This window comes from Excalfactoria chinensis, chromosome 15 (genome assembly GCF_039878825.1).
Source record: "Excalfactoria chinensis isolate bCotChi1 chromosome 15, bCotChi1.hap2, whole genome shotgun sequence".
NCBI lineage: Eukaryota > Metazoa > Chordata > Aves > Galliformes > Phasianidae > Excalfactoria > Excalfactoria chinensis.
In genome coordinates, this window is record NC_092839.1 from 6,636,085 (window position 1) to 6,655,815 (window position 19,731).

Genomic DNA, 19,731 nt, shown 5'->3' on the forward strand with positions numbered 1-19,731 from the left:
TATTGATTCGTATATCATTCCAGCACAAAAACTTAATCCTGCAGGCAGATTTTGACTGTATAATATTGCTCTTGCTTTAAATAACATGTTAAAAGGGGACTTGTGATTGCTGAGTATTTTGGTGCTTTGTGATTATGCAGGTTTCAGTAAACAGGCTTTGGTTAGACCACAAGCGTCACCAGATATTTAAGTGTCAATAGGAGATTTCATCTTTGTTCCTCACACTTATACTGATAGAAAATATGGTTTCCTGGTGCTGAGGAACATGTAGTATCTGGCTGCTTATCTAGGAGAGTGTGTTATAAAGAGAGAATATTCCTTGGTTTGCTCATGTTTTGCCTGATGTAGCTCTAAGAACTGTTACCAGTATAATCCTGTTGTTTTTAAAAATGTAGATAATAATAAAAGCTCTTAAATCTATGTTAAATGATCTTTGTTCTGAATAGGTCACATACTTATACCGAATTCAACAAATTCATTCATATGAAATATGCTCTGAGAATAGTCCAGAATAATATTCCATAGACCAGTAAAAATAGGGAAAAGAAACTCCAATGTTTTCACTAAATGGTTTTATTGTATGTCTTAAATATCCTGTACAAGAAAGACTTAATATACAAAGGCTTAGGACAGCTGACGGCTTATTTGGAACATAGCTGAAGAATTGGTAAGGGCACTGAACAGAAGTATGAAGAACTGCAGGTTATGCCAATGAACATTTTGTGATGGGATTTAACAGAACATTGTCAAATGAGTGACTTTATGTCTTTGTCATGCATTTTCTATACATCATATTTGTTCTGGCTATAAATATAGTGAAACAGCTATGGTCATAAGACACTTTGCTTGGAAAATTATTAATTTGGCCAATTTTGGCTTAGGAACAGTCTATTGTTATCATAAAACTGGAGTATTTTTATTTGAGGTGAGGGGAAGTTTGCCTTTGAGCACTGTTGTACTAAAATGAAACAAATCCCAATTTCCAGAACTGAGAATTGTTTTTCAGGGATTTTGCAGTGCTGAATAAAAAGGGGAACTCCAAATTTTTGATGAAATTATCTATCCAGTGTTATCTCTTGATTACTGAATATTATACTTCCGCTTATTCAGCAGCCGTTTTTGTTCCTAGATATACTGTTGTGTCAAATATCTGAAGAATTTCAGTGCAGCATCTGAAGGATTTCAGAATGGTGGTATTCTAAATGTTCTCATGCAACAGCATCATGCTGAGTGTTCTCTTCAGAAGGAGGTTAGAGACCCATACAAAGCTATTCAGCAGAAACTTTTCTGGACATGAAATAGTTTATAACTTTTTTCCTTAATGCCTGTGGCGATGTAGAGAGCTGAGACATCTTTGAAATACAGAATTTTTTTGTTCTCTTTCTTGAATTCTAGCGCTGTTTACAAGTGCTGGAACACTTTGAACTGTTTTTAGTTTGAAATAAATATACCATTTCTCTGAACTCTCAATTGTAAAGAAAGCCGTTTGATTCAATGAGCTGCCTTTAGAGAATTTTATTAGCCTTTTCTCTTGATGGTTAGGATCCTTAGTTTTGTCTGGAGAATGTGAAGGCTGTGCCAAACTTAGCACAGAGTTAAGAGGAGACTCGGCATGAGTATTTTGGCCAATTCAATGAATAGTTACAATTAAAATGCTGTTTTTACAAAGGCCTCAATCTGTATCTTAAGAATGTGATTATCTTAGGCTGGATAACTGTAATAAACACATACATTGAATGATGAATCAAAATAGACTACCCTGTAAATAACTCTTTACTAGGTGAATGAGTTAAGTACTGTTGCTTTGTTAAATACTGAAACCTGTGGATCAAGGACTAACAGATATAATTAGCAGAGTCAAGTGTGTTCTTTGTCAGTTTTTAAATTCTTCTGGTTCTGCTTATTTCCATCTCTGTGTGCAGGAAAGACTTTGTACACTCAAATCTTCATTTTTATCATGTGTGATGGTGAGCTGGGCAGTTCTGGCTATGGTAGTCCCTATAAGGACTTGCATCTGAGTAGGGGCATGGCTTGTTCCTGATAGTTCACTATGTGGGCTTCCGTTGGATTGGGCAGATCTAAAACCTCTTCTGAGCACATGCAAGCAACTTGTCTGAATCCCACCTGACAAACTCTTTGGTACGAACAATGTGTTGAGCTGAGTACCACATTAGTATGACTTCCACAGCTTTAGGGTCTGAGCTGACCCCTATCCAGGCAGCTAAAGGCAGAAGCAGAGCTGTGTCCTTATGCAATAGACTGCCTTGAAGATGCATTCTGAAAGATAGTGGAGATTGTTATGAACTTGGGGGAGAAAAAAGAAAAACACAAAGTAGGGAGAGATGTGTAATCTTTGAGATGGTTGTGTTTAAAAGTGCATGTTTCTTTGTTGAAATACTTATGTTTACCTGTGTTCATTTCCTACGGTATTGATTTGCCTGTTCATCTATGCAGTTTTAAAGAATATCTGTACCTTAAATGATTGTACAACAAATTAGTTGTGATGATATAGGCAAAATGCAGCAGAGTGGAAATCAATAAATTGATGCTTCAAGAACAAGGGCTGTAATTTGGACTTTGGAAGTACTGAAGAAATCGTTAAAAATGAATAAATAAGAATAAAACCCATAACAAATTACCTATTGCTTCTTGAAGAACAGGCTCTTTCCTCACTGTGCGGGGTTAGCTGGAGGAGGAGGCTCTAACCTCCTGTACTGATCTTTTTTTTTTCCTCCTCAAGTTTGGTCTGCATTTTGAAGGTAATTGGCAAATATTCATATTAGACCAGAGTTGTGATCAGGATTTTTAATAACTGGAAATAGCAGATTTCAACAGAGGTAAACATATCCTCCAGGACACTATGAACAAGCCACTGGCTAGTCTGTTAAACCCTTGATCCACTGTTTTTTGCTTGGGATTTCTGTCTTCACAAACACACACTTGCTTTCAGCCAGCCACTCTCTACAGCATTATGTTAATCCTAACGTGCAGCATCTGGGAAGATACATCACTGGCTGCCTTGAGCCCTCCAATTCTCACTCCAACTCTGCACGTGTTAACATATCAATAATGACATTTTCTCTGGGTTAAGTCATTCGTTATCAAGATTAACCTTCATTTTATTCTTCATTCTAATATTATAACTTCAATGTTAAATCTTCTTCAGGGATCTCTCTTATAATTTCCTTAACCCTCATTTTAGTAAATGCTGCTTATTCATGCCCTTTTATTCTATTCATTTCTTTTAAGTGTATCTATTCATACCTAGAGTTGTCAAGGAAGCCAGCACCTTTGGCTTCAGGAATGTTCCCAGAGTCTGAGAGAGCTGTGTTATTAGATGGAAAAGTGAAAATTACATCTTAATTCCCTTCCTCATTAAATTATGTATGATCTCCCTTCTTCTTAGTGCATGCTTTAAATAAGAAAGTTTAAATAGAAAAGAACTGTTTTTCATTACTAATTTCCTGATAATTAAGCATATACTGACTTCTTTTTCAAAAGGCATTAAAGGTTTGGAGTCTCTAGATCTCGTAACAAAACTCAAGAATACATTCCACCCCTTATCAATTATTCTTTTAATTATTATTTTATTGTAAAAATGGCAGTGTTGCTTCTCGTTTCCATCTGTAGGCAGGACAACGATCGCACTTGGGAAGAGAATAATAAGTAATTTTTTGCTCTGTAAAGGAACATTTCTCCTTCCTGCCCCCTGCTGATACAGAGTATTTGCCTTTGGGGGAAATAATCAACCCAGAGAATGGATAAAAATAACATAAAATTGTAGATGAGTGAAAACAATGTACAAACTGTTATAATATTGGGTTTGTCTCCAGAATAACTCACCTTGCTAATTATCACAGTTGTTTAATTTGGGATAGGAGAGACTTCATGCAGGTATCATGACTTCATCTCACCAGACATAGTGTTTGCTTTTAAGGTGGAGGGCTTGTCACAAAGAAGTTATACTATAAGCAAACAGTAAGTAAACAGTAGAAAACAACGTAATGATACAATCAGGGAAAGTGCAGGAACTGAAGTGAATCAAGAAAGCTGTAGTGAGTTGGCCATGTTAATTGATCTGCCAAGCTCCCACATTAGTAACAGCTCTCATACTCTTATTTGGAGCCGATTCTAGCAAAGCTTAGGAAACGGGGTTGAAAAGCATTATCTGACATGACTTTTAGAGGTCATTATAGAAAGAGATGTTCAGTTAAGGAATGGTCCCTTTGGCTTCTACACCCATCTTTCTCCTTTTTTCCTCCCACTTGAGATAAGTACTGGAGAAGTTCTCAAGTATAAAGATTTTCATTTTCGCATGCTTTTCTGTTGTCCTGTTTTTTATTAAACCAAAATAGGTTTGGCCTTCAGTGAACACGAATGTTCTGAATGTTTTGTAGCAAGGAAAAAATTGCATTTATCTTTGTAAAAACACTAAACGAAGCCAAAAAAAAAAAAAAAAAAAAAAAAAAAGAAGACAAGCATCCCATCAGGAAGTATAATTAATACTTATCACTTCTACGTTATTGTCAACACATTGCACATTTTTCTTTTGTCCTTTTTTCTCCAGTCTTCCACCTGAGTGAATAAGATTATCTACACTTACACCCACTGAGGGAACATAATGAAATTACAGACCTGCTTTTTCAAATTTAATATGGGATAACACATTTTCTAGAGCTGAAAACTAGGTTTGGTTACCTGTAAACACAAGTATTTTCTTAAGCTTAAGACAAGAATATTTTTCATGTCCTGACCCAAGCTGAAGCCTGCTTGGAATGAATCACAAAACTACTTAATGAACAGAGAGAAACTGTGGGTTGACAAGTAACTGTGGCAGTTCCTTTCATTTTCTTTCACTGATAATGCAATAACTAAGGCCTAAATGAAACTCCTGCAGCCATCCAGGGAGAAGAAAAAGAAATCTAAGCATGGAGTTTCAGAAAATCTTGGGCAGTTATACTTTACCACTTACTTTAATATCTGGTGAGATAGGCTGTTCATGAGGTAACATTCCCTGTTCTGTTGGCTTTGTAGTGCTTAAATGGTTGTATGAGCAGGAGGGGAAAAACTAAATTCAAATTAGCAAAGAAAATTACAAGTTTACAAATGGAATTAGTTCTGCGTAGCCACTATCAGCTGTCTTAATTTACAAGCAAAAATCAATATTAGTGTTTTATATAACTATCACTTCTACTGATGAGCATCTTGTGTGCATTGTGGATGACTGTGCAGATGAGCTGGTGTTCTGACCATCTATAGGCAAACCAGCAATCATCTTAATAGCATAAACAGAAAACAAAAACAGGAAGAAAACTTAAAATGCCCTCCTTGAGTAATTATGCTGCTTTTTCAAGGAAAGTAGCTTTTTCTGTTAGGGACGCCAGTTAGACAAAGTACTGTAATAACAACCAGCTTCCTACTAGGCCTGTGTTTTGGGTCAGAATTGCCAAGATGAGTGAGAGGATACTCTCATCATGCCTGCCTGCCTGCACTGTCTGGTAGTAGGAAGTGAGTCTGTTCCACCAGCGCAGCCTCATGAGATGGATATGAATGTTCAGAGTGTGTCATAGGTTCTGGTTCTAGAGAGGCTGGCCTCAACATGTCCCAGTTCCTTTAGCTCATATAATACCCTCAGAACCACTCAGAATAGATATATCAGATGATGGAATGGATATTTCCAAATCATGAAAAACATGTTTTTCAAGTAAAGCTTTAGTAAAGATAGGATCTGAAACAAGTGCAGGTCACAGTTGGAAAAAGCTTGTAACATTGTATTTGGTGCACACATAGCAGCATACACTGCAGACTTAGCAGAATTTACACATACAAAAAAATAGTTCTGTTTCAAATAGAAGTTGTCTTTTTGATAGCCTTTCTCAATTTTCTTTTCTAGATGTATGATTTAACAGTGCCATTCTTCATCCTCAAAACACACAATTGGTTACTTGATGCTCTGTTTCCTTTTAAGCTGTATTTTCTTTAACTTTCATTGCAATGTAATTTCTTCTAGAATTTTTAGTAGTATTATAACAGGTGTAACAGAGTTCAAATAGGAATATATATTATGAGATATTATACAAGAAATATCATATTTGCTAATTCTAGGAGGATGGTGGGAAAAGCTCTATTTTCACTAACCAAAAAGAAAATAAAAATTTCACTTTAAAATATTATTGAGTATATTGAGTAAAAAGTAACAAAACAAAAGAACTCTCCAAGAACTGAGCTTTGAAGTATATAGCTGCTATTCATCTCTTTATCCCCCCAGGGTATGAGTAACAAGGGTCAGAACCTTCACAGGTGCACTCATCCCTTGCAGAGACTCCATGAGAAAGTGCTCTGATTCTTTCTGTTAGATACTCTGTACTCCAGAAGCTAGAAGGGTGAAACACAGTGGGATCTGATAGAAGACAGATCAAAACACATGAGAAAGGCACATACAGGCAATATATATTAGGATTAAGGAACGAGATTTTTAAGTTTTATCTATATCAAATTGCTACTTAATGAGATCACAGGTTCTGAAATGCATGTTTACAGATATGGCCCTGTTGGCATCACCAGAAACAAGCTTAAGCCTTAATCCTAAGTAAATAGATTTAGAGAATCTGGGTTGCATTCATTGCCTGCTAACCAAAAACTGCAGCTTGGCATTAACACAGTTTTAAGTCCTTTAAACATGGTAACAGATCTTCCAAGAATTAAACCCTGATCTGGCAAAGGCTTTTGGTAACAGCTGAGCTTCCTGTGAAGTCCTTAATTTGACAGGTGTCCTGTAAAAGTTCAGTCTTTTTGATTCAAGGACTTTGGTTGAATTGGTGTAGGGTTGTTGTAGGTTGTTGTTTTGCATTTTGTGTTTTGATGGAGAGGAGGCTGTACGTCACAGTGCCGGTGATAGCTGTGTATCATTTTTTCCTTTTATGTACTCAGTTAAAATCTTATTTTTAGCATGAATTTAGGGTCTCATGTTTGCCTCCAAGCTTTCTGAGCATTCAGGTTAACCTATTAAACAGTCTAAACATAACAAATGCTTGGTATATCTGTTATCTACAATTGTTTTTGGTCGTTCTTACATCAGATATTCTCAAAAGCAATATCCCATCCTTTAATGTCACAATTCTGCCTTTATATCTCTCTTTCGTTTATCAATGCAATCTTTAAGATCTTTTCTGTACCTCCTGCTTGATATTTTTTCTTTTAAATCACATTCACTTGTTCTCCAAACATAGAGGGGGGAAAAACTTTTCTGTTTAATCTCATTATCGAGTGGGATTGTTTTCTAGATTTATGCTGCCTGAGTTTTAATAGTGACAATCAATTCAAATAATGGAAGCATTCTTATATCATTATGATTATATGGTATTCATAATATGTGAGCATTTATTAATCTGTAGCTCACGTTAATTTCAGAAGTGTAGAAGTGTAACAGTTTTGGCATTGCCTTCTAGAGTTGTGTTTTTAATAAAATAAGGGGAAATTAGAATGAACTTCTGTATACAGAATGTAATGTCCATTGTCTGAGTGTAAAATGTGCAGTTGGGATATCGCTTCATTAGCAAAGGCAGGCAGAAAACTAGCTCTCTGAGCCAGTGGGTGGAGGTCAGAACAGCATCTGCTTTATCCACAGGAGTACAACCTTCTACAGCTTGGTGTTGTTGAGTGAATCAATTGAGCATGTAATAAGAGCTCCAATATAGACAAGATGCATGGAACATATTGATTAGAGCCAAAGTAAATCTGACCATGGAGCCATGTGCAGAGGTTCTTTGTGCCTCGGGTGATTTCCTACCCATGGCACAGGCATCATCACCACCAGCTTTTCTACAGTGTTTTTGGTTTTTTTAACCACAGTCTTTATTTGACAAATAACGTTGTTTGTCTCAGTTTGCTGTACATCTGCAATTGTAACAGGTCTGTATTTTCTCTAACTGTAATTTCTGGAGTTCTACTAGAACTCCACCAGTGTTTACTGGAAACAATGCAAATAAAGAAATGGCTTGTGGATGTTGCATGCCTGAGATTATTCTGAATACTGTACATGTGTTTTTTTTTCTCCATCTTCTCCGTGTGTTTCTCTGCTCCTTGGGGATGATACAGGGAAGACAACGGTTTTTGGTAGCACCTTTGTGTCTAGGCACCATATTTTAAGACTGGTGATTTTTTTCTGCAGGCTGAAGTTGGCACATCACATAGCTGCTGACCCTACATTTCTAAGTTAATACAGCAGTTGGAAACTAAAAATCCAAGGGGGACTAGAATATAACTGGACTTAATCTATACTTTGTACTTCCATGTAATCCCACAAATAGAAAAACAAAAATTTAACCTATAGCATATAATCAGATTGTCAGGCTTGGGTTCACATTTTCAGGATATGATGCAAATGAGCTTTTAAAATCAATTTGAATTTGTCAGCACTGTTAATGAAAATGTTAATGCCTTGTTAGCTGTTGACTAATGATAGTGGAGGTTTTTATGCCTTACTTAATGGTGGTACCGAATGTAAGAAATCATGATTTATAGCCTCCAAATGGAATAACTGAGTAAGCTTTTCTGATCAGAGAACTCCCTGAGCTTACCTCATAACTGTGCTGCACTGCACAAGGAGTGATATTGATGAATAGTTTTATGACTCATTTGGTAAGATCTATGAAGGCAGTTACTTCATAAGGTGACATTTTATCACAGTTGTTTTCGACCTGCTGCAGTTGACTCATTGATTGGAGTTAGTCAGGGGAAGCAAATGCTGGAGACTTACTAGGGAAACTGCTGATATTTGTATCCTTTTATTTTTTTTTAAATACCCTATTTCTGACAATGTGCCAATGATTGCCTTATGTATGCCTAATTATTCTGTCATTAGAAGAGGTTTAAATTCTTTTTGGAGTAGCAAAGTCTGAGTTTAATATTAGCAGATGCTGTTTTCCTTTTTCTTTCTTTCTTTTTTTTTTTTTTTTTTTTTTTTTTTTTTTTTTTTTTTTTTTTTTTTTTTTTCCTCCCTTTTTCCAGGCCTACTTTCGCAATGCCTTCTGGATTTTTGATTGAAGAAACTGAACTTAGAATCTATACACATTCATGCATCATTTAGTTAGCTTGCAACACTGGGCACAATTAAAATTCAGAGCTGAGAGGGGGAGAGATCTGTGGGAGGACCCTTTCCTGAAGAAATAATACAGGTTTTAAATGCTATTTTGTGGATGGGGTTTAGCACTACTGGTAAGATGAGCACTTTACTTTAAAAATAAATAAAATATGAATTTAATACTAATGCACTAGAGGATTCTTTTAATCCATCTTGGCTTTGTTTCTATCACGTAGTGATTCCATTTAAAACTGAACAAGTATGTATACATGTGTCTCACTCTGCATAGTGTCTTTCTCATTTGGAAGGTTACTTGTTCTATTTTGTAATAAGGCATTAGAATGAGAGTTTCATGCGTAGCTTTTTTGTTTTGAAAATGCGATGCCACGCAGTTTTAGATTGTCTGAACTTTTGCTGTTATATCCAAGGCACGGTTTATCATAAATTCAGTTGTCTAATTACTGAGATGGTTATTCTTATTTATTATTAGCAGTGATCTCGGGTACTTGTGGAAAGAGAAGCTGTAAGAAACAAAGTCTCTGCAGTTGCATTAATTTTTCCTATGAAGTCTCTTAAACTTGCACTGTCAGGAGAGTCCATATCACTTATTGTAAAGGTGCATTTGTCACTTCACCACCTGAAGCGGTGTCAGCTTTACTTTATTGTCTCTTACCAAGGTATTTTCCAAGCGAATATAACTCACAAGGTATTTCTACAGACCACAAATTAAGGATAGTTGTTTTATTCTGTGCTTATCCAAGACAACAAAGTTGGCAGGAGTTTCTTCTCTGGGTCTAGATGGATGAAACACTGACACCCTAAATTTAGACCAGTATTGTTGGATACAGTCCTGAGCTATTTCACTTTGTCAGTGTGGAGATGCTAGTTGGGATTAAACACAAAAATGCAGTTTCACGCCAAAATTCATGGGTTCTTTGTGAGAAATCTTTTTCAAAACAGTGAAAGGCAAGACATGAATTAAGATTTTTATGCACATCTCTTACTCATTAATTCCCAAACAAATGTACTCACTGTTCCCTGTATAAATGGTGGATGTCAGAACTAAATCTGAGACTTGTTTCTCAATGTTTTTTTTTTTGTTTGTTTGTTTGTTTGTTTGTTTTCAATTAGAAATTAGTCATAAAGAGGGTCTGATTGTAGAAGATACCTCTGTATCCAACAGGTTCCATCAGATTTCCCTTCACTTCAGAAGAAGTGTTCATCAGTACAAATACCCATCTCCAATTTGTATGTTCAGAACCTGTATCGGGAATTCTGCTTCAGAAGCAGAACTGTTCCTATCTCTGTTACTGAAAGAATAAATTTTTTTGGAGTTCTGTTCTCCATTTGTCCATCTTCTGAGCTCATGATATCCTAAAGTAATGAAAAACAAAGCAAAGAACATTCCTGTTCATAGTAAATTGATACTGAAAGTACTTGATTAAAGAACTGATTTGTCCTTTTCCCTGCTGAGTTTAGATATCAGTTAACAAAAAGCTGTGCAGAAGTAGCTGGTCATATATCAAAGAGTTTAGATCTAATAAGCCTTTGAACAGATAGTGTAAACATATGGGAATAGAGGTTTAAAGTAAAGATGCTCTTCTGTAACAAAAGCTGCCTTTTAAATCTTTGGTCAGTGTTATAAAACAGCTGTGGATAAACAAAAACTTTCTGTAGCTGGTAGCTTCAGGCAGTTTGCTGCATGTTTTATGTCAAATTATGTTAAATACTCTTGACGTACATTCCTAAATGGACATTTTTTACAGAAAAAAGCTTTAAAATTTTTGACTAAAACTTCTACTAGTAGCCCCAACTGCCATAGATATTGTTGGCTTTTTTGTTTGTTTTTTGTTTGCTGATTCCCTTCCTGTTCCTGGCTGGGCTGATGGGAGTGGAAGTAGTGGAAGCTCCACAGAAGCTAGCAGGAGAATGAAGCTCCTAATATTCACAGTATTGTGTCTGTAATAAACTTCTTCCACATAATTATTGGTTTTCTTTTGTCATCTTGTTACTACAACTAGGGGGGAAATATTTTCCAATGAGACATGGAAAACAAGATTTGCTTTTATTCTACTGAACTGATTTAATTTTGATTATTTGCATTTCCCTTTGGCCAGTGGCATTATTTCAGGGTATCAACAAGGTAATTACTTCTGTGGAAGGAACACAAAACAGCTACTAGATGCTGGTTTATGCCATTTCATAACTTTGACTCTTCTTACCTCTTAAGCTTAATAGCATTCTAACAGCTACTTGCAGAAGGGCACTGCTAAGCAGCACTAACTTCAGCAGTTGATATGACAGTTCTTGATTATCATACAAAATCGATTACTCTGGTAGGTGAAGCAAAATCATTCCAGTTATGGTAGTGGCAAACTGTGAAAGGATCGTATTTGTCATTTAAAAGCACTAATGCAGTTAGGGCTTCCCAGCACCATTTGAGATTGCAGGATAAGTGGAAGCAAAGGGTTTAGAGGAGTGAAACATGCAGGAAACACTGGTAGAATGTAAGTGTGCAATTAGATGCACATGCAGCCGGTTGTGAAGATCAGTGGGCTTCTGTCATTTTGTGCTAGCTGAGCATCTGGCCCTCCACATGAGGCCATTGCATTGTCAGGCTTTGAAGCAAGGAAGCAAAAGTCCAGCAGAGTGCACAAAGCAAACTTCTACATGGGCACAACAGGGTGTTTCCCCAGGCTGGAAAATGTGGAGAGATCTGTTAGACTGCTATGCAATGCATTTAAAAAACGAACAAACAAACAAAAACTCTTATGTACACAGCTAATTTTTTAAAGTTGTTTTTATGGAATGAAAGGCTGTTGACTCATTTTTCTGGTATATTCTGATCTGCCTGTGTTGGATACTGTCAGAGTTAAAAACTTACAGCAATTAAATAAGAACATAAAACTGATGATCTGGAGACTAAAATGGGTCACATGCTGTATTGTGATAGTCAGCACAGCAATAAAATAGAAAATGATGTTGAGGAGATGTCTCCTGATATAAAGCTAAAAACTAATTAGTTGTGATGATATCATGAGAAGGCAGAGAATTTATTCCTGTGCTCTGTATTTCACTGGTTGGTAGTAGTGTGGATTTATAGTAGAAAATATTTTGACCTACTGCAATTTTTAATTTGCAATTTAGATTGGCCACCCATTGAAAAAAGCTTATATTTTCCAGTTATCGACCCTGCAATTCTATCTGTACAACAGATTATTAAAGAGTGCCATAGAAAAGTGTGTCTTTATTATACTCCTAGAAGGGAATTTAAGCCTGCAAGATTGTCCTGCTAACCACTTTAATACAGAGAAGTCATAGTGCCAACAAATTAACTGCGGTGCTGAATTCACAGAATTCTGCCACTCTGTCCTTGTACCCAGAGCTCAAGGACAGTACAAGAAGAGCAGACAGCATCAGATGTCAAGGCAGCAACTTTCCAGTGTTTGTGGGTGCCAGATGCACTCTTAGCATGTGTAAATATGTACATAGACAGTATGATGGACAGAGACCTAAATACAGACATGATTAGCAAGGATGGTTTTCTTGCAAGCAAAGTACAATTTTTAGGCAAAGAAATAATATTAGAATGTTTATAAGTGGGTGTTAGGAATGCTTCTGGCCTTAAATACTGGCAAGTTCTGCTGTGTGCAAACATCCTTACTTGAGGCAATGCTTTTTTCAAAATAAAGCCTCCCACTCTGTCTTGTCAGCTTATGTGGTAAGAATAGTGATCTGAGGAAACTATATAGCCACAGATTCTATGTGATATTTTAATTATCTGTATTGAAAAGGGTGTTGACTAGACTTGTAGTCCTCATTGAATTGTGTAGTTGAGCGGTGTAATCCTGATTCAATAAGTTAGCTTGTAAGCAGAAGTCATCTTTGAGACATCCAGTAACTACAGCATTTTTGATAGTACTTTTGATAGTACTTGATAGTACTTTTGATAGTACTTTGATAGTACTTTGATAGTGTATATTTAAATAGAAAAGGAGTGATGTATTAGTGGGGTTTTTGTTTTTAATTCAAAAAAGCTCTACTTTGTTAAATGGAGAACAGCAAGAGGAAAGTAGAATTAGAAATAAAATTTAAGAATAAGGCTTCTCCCTGAATCTCAAACCAACGCTGATGCTGAGGTAGAGGGGATGAAAATATTTTTTGAGACCTTATTTATAAAACAGGCCAACAAAAAGAAAAGTTCTGCACTGTCTTTTGCTAATAGTAAAGGATATTTCATATTTGTTCAGAAATAGGACTGTAGGTTTGGGGAATATTTTGCAGAATATCAGAAACTAACCTAAACGTGTATTAAAATCTTATTTCCTATTCGTTCTGTTAGTGACTTTCTAACAGTTCCCAGCCCATTTAAAACAAGGCCAAGAATGTTTCTATGGAAAGAAGTTAAAGCAGTAACGTGTGGGGCAGCTGCCTGCTCAGCTGCTGCTGTACTTATTTCCCTTCTGCTCTGTCTTGTTCTTTGCTGACTCCTAGCCATATCCTGCACTCTGATTTTCTTCTCTCTCTTTCTACTTTCTTTTACACTTCTATTTCTTTTTGCTTTCTCCCTTTCCAATTGTTTTACCTTCACTGTTTGTTCAGGAAATCACAGAGATGTGTATATTGCTCATTCTTGCAGGCTTTCTTACTTTGGGCAAATTTGGTCCTGCTTCACATCTCCTCTCTTTTGTATTTCCAGTCACCTGCTTTCTGTGTCTTGCTTAAATTTCTTCTGTTGCCAAGTTCCTCTCAAAGGACCATAAAAACTGTTTTTCAATGAGGAAACTAGTTTTCTTCAAGTGATATTTAACAGGAGTTTAATCATCAAGTGAATAAATGCAGAAATTATGGCAATTTGCCCAATTGCTGGAATCTGTTTAGGTTTGTCCTCAAGTTTGTTCTGGAATAATTCCTAATTCCTTTACCAGCTGGTCAGCAATACTCTTGATTGCAGTTTCTGCAGGTGCTGCTGGCATCTTTATTTACCTATTAAAATGTTCAGCTGCTTTAAGCAGTCTTCCCTTAGGATGTGCTACTCATTTTGCTAGAGCAGTTACTTACAGAGGGCAATAGAGCCTGGTACAAACTCCACAGAGTCCATAGGAAGAACCGCTATATTTTCATATAGCAGTTGGTCAGTCCCAAACTTCAGGTGAATGTCTTGATCTAAACATTATGATTCTTCTGATCTAATCTAATTCAGGCTAATGTAAATCTCTTATAAAGGATGGTAGGGCTTTTCTTTCTTTTATTAGCTTCTGCTGTCTTTGTTAAAAGAAGGGGGAAAATATATTCAAATTATTTGATCAGATTTATTCAAACATCAACAATTTTATACAGTGAAACTCCAGAGTATCTCAAGCTGCTCATAGTTGAAATGAAAACTCCCGCAATTTGTAAACTGTCAAATTTAATACAAGATCTTAGTGCTAATAGGGTTTGATTGACTTCTACCATCAGCGGAGGAAGATGTTGATGAAGAACCACGAAGGAAATGAAGTTACAGTACTTAGTTTATGTGGCTCTGGAGATACGAGGAAATTCAATAGCTGAATTTATGATAATCCAGTTAAATGGCCACTGCTCTTCTGAGTGAGGGAGGAAAAGCGAGGATTTCTGGAAAGAGACTTCATAGAGCTGTAAAGTCAGACTTTGTGGAGATTTCGAAAAGATGGATTGGAGCACAAAAGCGGAGTATTTGTTCCATGGTTTTTCCTGCAATTTTGCTGTTTTTCTTTGCTCTAATGTGCAGTTTCATTTGCACAGCTACGTTTGGGTGTTGTTGATATAATTAGTGCAGTAGAATTAACACGTGTGAAGAATAGTAAAATTAACTACCTTCAGGACAGCGGTAACAGGAAGCTTTTTAAAACTTTAATTACTGCAGTATTTTCAAACTGAACTTGGTTTGCATCCATGGCAATTTCTCATGAATGATGTAAAGATCTTAATGAAGGTGCTCCTCTTGAAACAGCATTAAATACAAATTTGTTTCTACATTTCATCATTCTGTGACTTTCTGTAGTTATTGTCCCTAAAACCCAAGGGAGAGACCACTACTGGAACCAGTAGTGTCCAGTATAACTCAATGGGGTGTTTTGTTTTGTTTGTGTTTTTTGTGCAATCAGTAATTGCCTCAGTAAGTAGCATTCCAAATAATACCTGCAGTTGCTTGATACTGTCACAATTAAACTTGATATCTGTGTCCCTTCAGGCCTTTTTAGTTTTTGAATTTGGGTGTATCAGTGAGATAATGTGAAAAGTTCTCCAGATTTTACTTGTCAGAAACTGACCAGAATTACTTTCAAAATCTGTCTTTTCACTGGAAATCAAAATCTGAAGTGTTTCACATAACCTGAATTTTTCTTACACCACAGTAGTAAAAATGTGCAGTGGGAACTGGAGTTCTGGTTGGAGTTGTCCTGTGTGTGTCTTTAACTAGGTCCATCTCCTGAAGAGAGTGAGTCTGGGCTACTGTGGAACAGAACAGGAAGCATTCAAAATGACCCAAAAATTCAGGATTTATGGTTTAGATAGAAAAATCTAGAGGAATATATAATGTGACAGTAACATTTAATCTATGTTCCATAAAAAACTAGCTTTTTATTTCTTATTTCCTGTAGTCTTAGGAAGGTTCTATGTCTCTAGATTTTAGTTAATGCAAATACAGAGCCATAAGGCTTCCTTACAGCAAGGGGAATTTTCAGTCTCAGTTTGTGAAGAAACTTAATCTTCTTGGAGATCCATGGTGACTGAAATATTTTCTCAGTTTTCAAGATGAGCATCACTGACATGTGTTTAGCTTGTTTACACAGATTTATTTTCACTTCACAGTGTGAAGATACTAAGATACAAAAGTAATACTTAACTTGCTGCGTTGTGTTACGCTTATGGAACAGGTTTATTAAAAAAGAGTGAGGAACTTAAAACCAAAACCAACCCCAGACCCTCAGAAGTAGAGCAGTAGATTGCCAACCTGACTTCCTCTAGTCCGCACCATAATACCCTATATTTATGAAATTTCCACAAGTGATCTCCAGTCCTAGTGAAGGAAAACATACATTGCATAATTCATTATGCCCCAAAGGCTTTTTACATATATTAACATTTGAGGAAAAAAAATTGTTAGCACTTATGGCAAATGATTCTCGGTATAATTAAGAAAATGAATTGTGGCAGTAAAACTGCAAGACCTGAATAATTAAACCACAATCTCTTTTTTTCCATCTCCTTTCAATACAAATAGCAAATGGCCTGGGTGGAGGTGAGCAGATTCTGTCTGTTGATCTTCTTTCAGTGTATGTCATGAATGCTTCTTGTGACAGAGTTTTACCACCTGAACTTTGTATAAATATCAGTAACTGGGGTGGTGATGGGGAAACCACCACCAAAGACACATTGTTCTACAGCTGCTGGATATTTCTAAGAGGTATGCTGGCATGAATACTCTTAGATGTTTCTTATATGAAATATATCTTCAGTCCTCTAAAATCATGGATGGAGCCTGGCATCTAAGCAAACACGCATTTTCCTATTAATAGAGCTATTACTGAGAACTTTGAGGAACAAATTCATTCATCTACGTTCTATCTGTTTAGATGAGCACCAGGAGCTATTTAAGTATCCAGAGCAAATGTAACATCTTGCCGTTTTCTGAATGTTCTAGTGATGTGAAACTATCAAGGCTTCTAATGAAGTTTGGTATCTTAGCTTTTAGATGACTAAAAGGAAATTTCAACAAGAATTTGAAACTAGTTTTTGGGTCAAAGATACAGATTCCCAATTGGAATTGTGTACGAACTTCATAAATTGGAATCTGAAAGAAATCTTACCAAGCATATTGCAGTTAAATTACTGAAGACAGTAGAAGCAGTTCTCATTTTTGAATTTCTCTTCATTAAATGTGGCTGCTCATTTACAGCTAATCATTGAAGTGAAGTGCTTGAACAAAAAGGAAGCAGAACAACGTGGAGATTTTGTTTGTTGTCTTGTATCAGTTTGACTCTTCTGGTGGGGGGGCTTAATTAGAAAACCAGTTTATACAAAAATAAGAGCAAATGCTGAATAACCCGCAGGAAAGACATTAATCTTCATATCAAAACAAGCAGTGTCATTAACACACGCTATTTTTTTTTTCCTTCCTGACACTCCAACAAATTAGGACTTATGTTTTCCTGTAACCTGAAAAGGGCTTCGAGGATTTGCAGAAACTTTCATGGAAAACATTCTGTCCTTAGAAGTACATAGAGGTGCTTGATTAAGATGGAATTCTAACATAATGTCTTTGTGTCCTCAGGCATCACAAGCTGCACTGTGCACTGAGTAGTGCAAGATTAATAATGGGGTCAAAAATCTGTTCTAACTACGCAGAAAATTTGTGCAAGTAATTCAGGCATATGTATTAGGGAGAATCTTTCTTGTTTTCTGATTAGCACGTAAAAGTAGAAGTAGCACGTTTACTCCTTGCATGTGATTTCTTTATAATTCCCTGAGTTTAAACATAAGACTTTCTTCTACTGTTATTAATGGTAAGCAGTGTAAGTTCTGTAGTCTCTTAGGAAAGTTCAGCAGTAATGTTATAAAACTAGTTACAGCCCAATCCTGTTATTGGCTGCAACTGTTTTATTTCTCATGTTTCAGGATGTCTTCTGTGGCTCATTTGTGATTTTTCTCATATTTCTCAAAAAACCAGTCATGTTTAATGAGACAAAATATGCATATATTTTCATGAATAATAGGTTATTACCTAGCAGATGGGCTTTTATTCCTAGAACCAAAAGTTCTTAATGAGATGTGGCCTAGGAATTTCTAAGATGCTAGCTAAAATCTATTTTCATGTAGTTTCTCTACCTATTGTTACCTACAGGTACTTATTTTACCAGGGTATCCTTTTTTTCTGCCTGCCTTTGGTTGGTAGCCTTCTGTGTTGGAGCGGGTAATCACTGGAAAAAGCAAAACTAGTCGTGCATTTGTCATTGCATTGGCAAAAAAATACAAGGAATGAATGTGGTGTAAGTGTGGTAAAGTTGTCCATGTTTAAATTGGCATACTCAGATTAGTCCTAGGGAATAAGCTGGAAGCTCTTGCAGCCAGTATCTCTTGTTCATTAAAAAACCCAGTAAAGTACCCACACAACTGGGCTTTGTGTTATCACATACAGAACCATAAAGAGGGGGCGGTAGGATTTGAAGAGTAAAATAAAGAGAAAAGCTAGAGGAACTTGCTATCTAAATGTGAAATGAAATACATTTCTAGTCATCTACTGGGAAGTGTGGGCTGTGTGAGTGCTGTAAAACAATGACCTGTGTCAGGAGGGACCATTTCAGTCCTTGTTATTAGAGTTGTTTTGTTGAACTCTGTTGTCACAGACATTTGTCTCAAGTTTAAGAAATAAATAAAAATCTGAGAGAAGGCTGTGAGATTCCTGTGTCAAACAGTTAGCCTAGAGTGCACATCTGCCAACTTGCTCAAATGTCTGTGTATCCAGTGACTTCCACTTCTGTTACTTTTATGCAGAATAGGCAAGAAATTTGGTATTGCTTATGCTATATTACATTAGATCATTCTTCAGAGCAAGATTTTTTCAGACAAAATATATATATGTACTCATACTGACTTATTGCTCTAAAACAGAAAAAATAGAAGGCACTACTTGGTATACACAGGCTAATCTGAAATAATCTTGTGAGAGACTTGTAGGTTTTCTGTCTGTGTTTCTCAGTGTTTCCATCTGCAAAGTGTTTGTGTGAGAGAGTGCAATTGTGGATGTGTATAATCAGTAGTGAGAAAAAAAAATTCCCTCTGAAAATGATTAACAAATTTTCTGCTCCTGTCTCTGCCCTGTTCAGGTAGTTCTGTAGTCTGGTATCTATGCTATTAGCTTAGGAAATTTTATTTAAAAAATATTGCCTATGTGGATAGCACTTACTGATTCATAACACTAAATTACTTTTTATTCTTAAATTCAGTAGGGCCATTTATAGCTTGTACTTCTCACTATTGTGACTTTGAAAGCTGATAACTTTGGTAGACCTTATTTTTAGTGTTTTCTGGCTATTGGATGCAAAGTTGATGGCAGTGAAGTTTAAAATCTTATTATAATCAGATTATTAGAAACAAACTTCATTTTCTTGCCCAAGTTCTCCTCTTCAAGACTTAAAATTTAACAAATTCATAGCATTTGCTCCCTTCCAGACACTTCTCCCTTCTCAGGTATTTTGGAGGAAGTGCAGTTCAAGGTGAACAAATAAACATTTAAGGACTCGCTTCTTGCACAGCACTGATCCAAACAAATTTGGTTGAGGTGGGTCAAGGAAAGATAAGGAAAGTCTCATGTAGAGAAGGTGCTTTCTTGTACTTGGTGTTCAGTCTTTATTCTCACTTAAAAAAACCAACAAACAAAAAAACCAACAAACAGCAGTAGAATTAAGCACCCCCACCTCCTTGTCCCCCATCTGTGCTTAAATAACTGTTTTTCTATTGCACTCATTCTGGTCAAAGTTTAAAGCTGAACTTTGTACTGAAATGGTAGTTTCACTGAATCAATAAGCTTCTATCTACTTTTCATTTCCAGTTCTAAAGAAAGCTTGTTTGCACTGTTTGGTTTACTTTGAATGTTAAATATCAAATCAGCTTGACATACAAAGTAT